The sequence below is a fragment of the Lasioglossum baleicum genome, chromosome 16, assembly GCF_051020765.1.
Source record: "Lasioglossum baleicum chromosome 16, iyLasBale1, whole genome shotgun sequence".
NCBI lineage: Eukaryota > Metazoa > Arthropoda > Insecta > Hymenoptera > Halictidae > Lasioglossum > Lasioglossum baleicum.
Window position 1 is genome coordinate 4,724,638 of NC_134944.1, and position 7,265 is coordinate 4,731,902.

Below are 7,265 nucleotides of genomic sequence, written 5' to 3' on the forward strand. Positions count from 1 at the left end.
AAGCATGTTGAATAGACTCTAGGTTGCCTTGAAAACACCTGCAAAATAGGTATCTTTAATGCATGACTGTGTAGTTTACTCGTAGAGAAATCTTTCCAATCACTGATAAATCCTCCGATTCGATACACTCCTGGGATTAAGACAACCGGTGTGACAATGTACACGTTTATTGTACCACATTATCTGTAATTCGACCGAACACTTGATCATTTTAGCAACATGGCGGCGAGCTGTTGGTAGATCTGCTCTTGCAATTGAATGATTGTCCAAGCAGGTCATGCGTGTCGTTGCATACGGATACGCGAATGCAGTTTGCTATCTTTCGCTCGAAATTCCGAACCGTGTCCGACGCGAACGCGTCGACTGCTGCATCGATCCCTTATGACACAATTTTCAAAAATCAATTTTCATTCATACATAGAGTTCATCGAACTTTTCTGCTCTTTAATCTCTGCAAAATTTTTTGCGGACCAGGTTTGGCAACCGATACTGTATTTTATGCATTTACGACAAAAATGAGTTGGTGTGATTGAAAGCAGTAAAACGTTAGAGGAATTTAAAAACACTTTTGCACGATTTTCAGTCCGACAAACACTAAGAAATAGAATTTTCTATTTCACCTCAGTTTGTTGCAATACAAGTAGAAAATGTTTATTTTGCATAAAGATCCGCTGTTTACTAATTATAATCGTACATATTAAAACTGTAGTGCATCTCGATCGTCTTCAGAGCCGAAGGGGCCGCAAATTATATAAGCTTTCCGCGAATTAGAATTGCTATCGGATGTTTCTATTGCTATACGAATCGGACTTTGTTACACATGATCAGAGATTTGATGATGCAAACATTATTATTCCTATCGAGTTCGCATGCACCGAAACAATAGTACGTGCACGGTTAGTCACTTTTCGCCTATCGCATCCGTGGATGCACAATATCGACAACTGTGCGTGGACGTTACGATTATGGTACGGTTTTTTCTTCCGGAGATTTCAATGCTAAACGCACGGCCATTAGCGACCGTCATCCCTCGGACAAGCCTAAATAGAAACGCTTTTCGTTTCGGCCTGTTTTGACGCCGGATCCCTTTGTTTTAATGCATCTAATTGCGGAGGCTCGACTCTCTCTCGCGTTGCAGAAAGCCGAGTGCAACTGCACCGAGCCGACCGAAATGCACGAACGACGCACCGCATAATCGGAGCAAGAAGATACGCGCTAAATCATCGCGAGTCGCGATTCACGACCCTCTTTGCTCGTGTTGCTAAGAGACCGACGAACTGGTCGATGATCTGGATCCACGGATTTATCGATCCCATAATTAGACGATAAGAGGCGTACAGTCGCGCGTAAGACTTCCGAAATTCGCGCGCAAACAATTTGCACGACGATCCGTGAAGCGACCGATCAATTTATCAATCTCTGCGCGGATTTTGATAAAAACTTGTTTGCACATCGATTTTGGGAACGTGATCGTCATTTTATCATTACGTTCCTTGAAGATGTTGCAGATTACCTGCAACATTGTTGAAAACGAGACGAATTTATATATTATATGAAAATTCGACAAAAATCTTATCAAATCTGATAAATTTAATAACAGAAAAAATCTGAGATCCCTCATTTTGTGGAAGGAATATAGTCTTCCCCAGGGCTCGGTAGTTCTTAATGCAAATTGATTTCGCAAACAAACGAGAAGGCATTTCGAGAAAAATGTGCAGGAAAAATTTGAGGGTGGAGCACGTGCGAGAAAATAACGAAACTGTACGTTTGCGAAATTGTATAGATTTCCCTCTAAGACGCTTTCTTCTCCATTATTTGTCCGGCTTTTCCTTTGAATATCTAGTTAGACGAGGATTCATGCGATTTAAAGGGCCGCGCGAGCCGCTTCGTCGAAGAACGAACAAGACCAGCTGGACAGCGAGATAATGCACAGCTGAATGCGATCTTACGCGTTGGTCGTGCACGCTAACAGATATCAGGGACACGTGCATCTGACTCACGGAGGAAGATGGAACAAGTTCTTTGAAAATTACTGTGGAGATTATGGTGCGCGTGCATTCCATTGATTTTTCACAGCGAGTCGGCCGGGAAAGCGCTGCGGCAAGAACACCTCGGATTAACGTCCCGCCGCCACTGTAGTCTGAAAATGCGCTTTTTATGGCCGAAAGTATTTTAGCGTTATTACTAGGTCGTCGAATTCTTTTCGACATCAGCTATAATATTATGAAGGCAGAAATATACATTAACATTTAAAACATCGAGGTGATCCCCGTTTTTTACAAAAAAGTCTCTTAAATTTTTGTGTATTGACATTTATAGAAAAGTGAATACTGATCAACTTTTGTTCGGAACGTTTGAGCCGTTTATTTTGAAAGTGGCCTAGTCCGTTTAAGTTTAAATTGAGATATTTAAGAGTTTGCGCGTTTCAATGAAATTAAAAATATACGTATAGGATACCAAAATTGGTATAAATATATATCACACTCCTTGAGTGTATCTAAGAGAGTTAAATATACAATTCCCATTAAAATAATAGCAATTATTAAGTGGATAATACGTGTGTTTTTGCCAAGAATGGACTTAAGTCACTTTCAAAATAAAAATTTGTATCATTCTGTTAACCAGTAAATTTCCTTTTTACAAAATCTTTGTAATTTTAAATATATTAGTTATTTCTTTAATATATTAAATATACATTAAATATAATAGTTATTTTATATGTAACTATAATAGTAATTTGCAGAATGAAAAGATAACGTAGAAATGAAACGAAAGCTGGCTTGATTTTTCTCGAAAATGGCCACTGTCAAAATTAACAGTTATCATTAATTAATAGTACGCCATATCAGGGGAGGGGGCATGAATTGAGGATAAAAATTAACCACGGAACGCGTTACGTGATCGCGCCAGAAGGAGGTAGAGTGGGGAGACAGTCTCAACCTCCGGCCACGAGAATCCTTCCGATTGTTTCTCTCGATTTTCAAAATCCGCACGAACGTACCCGCGAGCTGCCAGAAAAATCGCGCGCGCTATTCTTACTCGAACCAGTGCACGCGTGTGCGGCATTTCAGCGACAATTTTAAACAGTCTGTGATCTCGAAATAGATCGCCGTGGCAGACAGGTTGATTACGCAAAAATTGGCCCGCGGAACAACCTCTTGCACTCTCCCCCTCTCTTTCCCTCTACCTTTCTCCCACGTTCACACCCTCGACCCTTCCATTTCGCCGAATCGTTTCCGTACACAAAGTAAAAGCGCACCGGGTGATAGTCCTACTGTCACGTGTTCGTTCCGCGCGTGAACCGCAACGTTTTTTAATCGAATCTGCAAGTTCAAGATCGGATACAAGGAGGACGTTTGTTTGTGTCGCGCGTGCACTGCGTCGGCAGCGCAAAACATCGGCGACGGTCAACAAAGGGAACGTCATCGGCGGATCACGCGGGAATCTGTTTCTGCTGATAAGAGCATGAAGCCGGAAGCATAACAAGCGAAATCACCGTTAAACTCCTTCGGGGAAATGGGAAAAAGTACGGTAACACCTCGATACATGTGCACGATACTGGCATCGCAGTCCTCTGACGTTTTTCTGGTTGAAAGAGGGAAATATTAATGAATAAAATGCAACTAGATTAACGCTAAAGCTACCGAGCACTAGAAACGATTAGAAGGCTCTATTTATTTATATTTTATGTGACTTTTATTATAATTTGTACTTGGACGAAGAAAATTATCGAATCGATTTCCGCGTAAGCTACTTCATGATTTCGCTAATTGTAAAATGAAAAATATATTATTCAAAATATCTGTTGCATTATTAAATTTATATTCAATAAATTGCCAAACGTATTTAATATTTTAATGGACTACTAAAAGCAGTGTATGAGGTATTATATCAGTTTTACATCGATCAAATTAGGAAAATCATACAAAATGGAAATATAATATTTCCGGTCGGAACTATTTGTTCAACTTCCGTTTCTCCGTTTCTTCCGATTTTTATTCTGCATAAAAATCCGCGGTGTATATATCGGTGCTGAATTTTGTGCGAATACCGAGACAATACCGTACTTTTAAATAATACCCAGGCTGTGTTAGCTCGAAGGTTAGCTCGGAGTTTTCCGGCGCGAATCGATAGGGATTTGAGAAAGGTCATAGAAAGATAATAGCCGCGATCTTACAGAAGAGTTTACAGATGTGGGTGTGTGTACGGTTTCGTTCTGTTAACGATTGTGAGTCATTTAGATGGATTCTGCAGCCAGTCAGGCTACCAGTTCGAATTCCTCGGACACGCAACGTTGAAAACTTCTGAGGCTCGTTTCCACGGTCACCGAGAACACGTGTTTCTCTGCGCAGCTTCCTTGCTATCACAACACGGCGAGTCTAAATTCGGTGTTAGGAAAGGAAGACTCGGGAGCATAACAATCGAAGCTGGCGTTCGCTCAAAGAATCCTGTTGCTCGGAACGACGCAGAAAACCCGTGAAACGGAGCGAAACTGCGTGCCTTCGGGCAAAAACCAGGAGCAATAAAATTGTAGGCGATTTCAGCACGACTATGCCGCCGTGCGCAACTATGCCGGGCTCCTTAACAACATAATTTCACGCCGTTCCTCGGAAAAGAACGGCAACCAGACTTTCTTCGTGAAAGGATTCCGAACCTTGAAATCTCGTCGATCTTCGGCTGTAGATCCATCTTCTTCGTCATTGCCTTCGTAGCATTATTTATAGCCGGCGCGTTTTAGGTTCAAGAACAGCTGGGAGATTTATCATCTGCGTACGACTGTTTGCGCACGGCCTCCTGACGATTACAATATTGTTTTTACATCTCCGTCAATATCGAGCAATTTACTTCACTATTAATGGAGTAATTATTGGGAAAACTTGCTTCGCTTATTCGACAAACATTCATTTCTTCGCGTAACAATTCTTTATATATTTTATCTGCTCGTGTACGTCATAAGCAGACAGCGGATTTTATGCAATATTCAAAATACTGTTATGTTATTTTCAGCCTATCGAGCATACTAAGAAAGACAGTAAATTTATACCTCACTCCAGTTTGCTGCATTTCAGGTACAAATGATTTATTTTGCGGAAAGATCCGCTGTCTAGTCAAATTAATTATTTCACTGACAAATTAATGTTTGCAATTATATTGGCCGGATCAAATGGGTCCTGCAGGGTGGAAAAAAGTCGAATAATAATCAAGATATTTGTTTCAACCCAGATAATTTTTGTTCTGTGTAATCTTTTTTACATCGTGCATAAATAAAATGATCTCCAAAAAATTTTTTATCGAACAGTGCAAACTCCAGTGACATTTTTTCGTATAATCACAAGTAACAGAGATATTTAAATACCTACATTAAAATGTAGGACATACGTATTTGTTCATTTCCGAAAATACGTTATAAAATAAATAAGATTCATAAGAATTTTCCTAGATTTAAATTTCTCGAGAAATACTGTAATTTCTCGAGAAATGAGAAATAACCAATTACAAAATTTCTCGAGAGATTCTCGAGAAAGAATTATGACGCAGTCATAACATAATAATGTCGGTACGCGACCACTGTCCGTGCAGAACACAGGCTGAGAACAGTGCCTCTTCCGCTAAATATTGACATGGATTATTTCCTCGGTTAATTACGATAACACAGAAGGGATCGAGCAGCTAAGATCACGGCGGAGAATATCGAAAAACCAGTCCCCCAAAGGGATTAGCCGGCGGGATAATGAAATTTGAAAACCCGTTCAGTGCGCGTGCACCCGAGTGCCATTCAACTCGCGCGTCTGTCGACTGCCGACTGATTCTACTTACGCTGGGCTGTAGTATTATTTAATCTTAAAGCAAGTTACCTCTCGATACAGGTTGATATGCGAATGATATTAAAATCAACGAGAGATAGTAAAAGGTACCAGCGCGTTCGTGTTTCATGCAAGTAGAAATAGCCAACCATGAACAGACACAGCGATCGACCGTATATTTAAGTAGAAGCAGTCGGTCGATCCGGAAAGTCGATTTTCATCGAAGTGCTGCGAAGAACACTCCGATCTAACGCTATGACCACTTCTAAATTGCATAATTTACGAAATTACTGTGGATGCGCAATAATGAGGAATTATTCAGAATATACAGGGTGTTCGCGCCATCACTAGCCAGCGTTTTTCTTGTAAATAATAATTATTAGAGAAAAATGAAAGAGGGAAAAGTAGTACTGTTTTTTATGCGCAACACAATGGCGTATGTAATTATTTTGTGTTTATACTATTTCGTTAGATATGAAGGTGATTTCAATTTTTTAAATGAAATGCTGTATATTTGTTTACATCACATGAAAGCGTGTGTCTAGACGAATTCATCCGTATTCTGCACAGTGACCTCCAAAGGTCATGCAAGGTCAGAAATGGAAGAAACATTTTGAATATTTCACACCAATGTGTTTACAAGTAATCTTCACATTTGGGAATCTGCATCAGAGTAGAAGGGGGGAGAATTGCTGGATTTTGAACTTGAATGTTGATTATTTACTTATATAATGCGAAGTACGCATTGTCTGAAGTGGGAAATATGACTTCGGGTCTTCCGGCCCCTTATCAGAGAAGAATGATCAACGAAATCCAAGATTGATCGAAAATGTTAGCCCAGGAAGATTGATGAAGCACGATTTATTCCATTAGACTTGCAAAACATCATTTGAAGTTGGGGGCATTATTTTGACCAAAATATGACTTCGGGTCTTCCGTCCCCTTATCAGAGAATTGTCAATGAAATCAACAATTGGCCGAAGTCGGCACAGAAAGATCGATAAAACACACTTTGTCCAATTGAAAATTGTACAGCTTGCATGTGTGCTCTAGTTGTGTAGCATTTTACGTGTTATATTCTAGTAAATCCTTCTTAAAACAATTTAGATTAGATTTTCAGTATGTGTATAACCAACATATATTTTAAATTGTTATTAAGTTCCCAAATAAATAACTTTCAAAGAATGCCTTTTTATTTATGCATGTAACCTCGTAAATTATAATTTTTGGAGATTTGTTTTTTGCAAATCATTTAGTAAATCAATGCTTCTAATTGCTTACGAAACATCAGGTCGTTTGGTGCAATTATACAAGAATTATTCGGTTTTAAAGGGCGTACGAATACTTTTGTGGGCCACTGTGCATCTTTAATTTTCAAAAGTTCGTCTACAATGTTCAATTTCATCTAAAGACGCATAAAGATCCGCATAAAGATCTGATTGTTCAGACAATCAGTAGCCA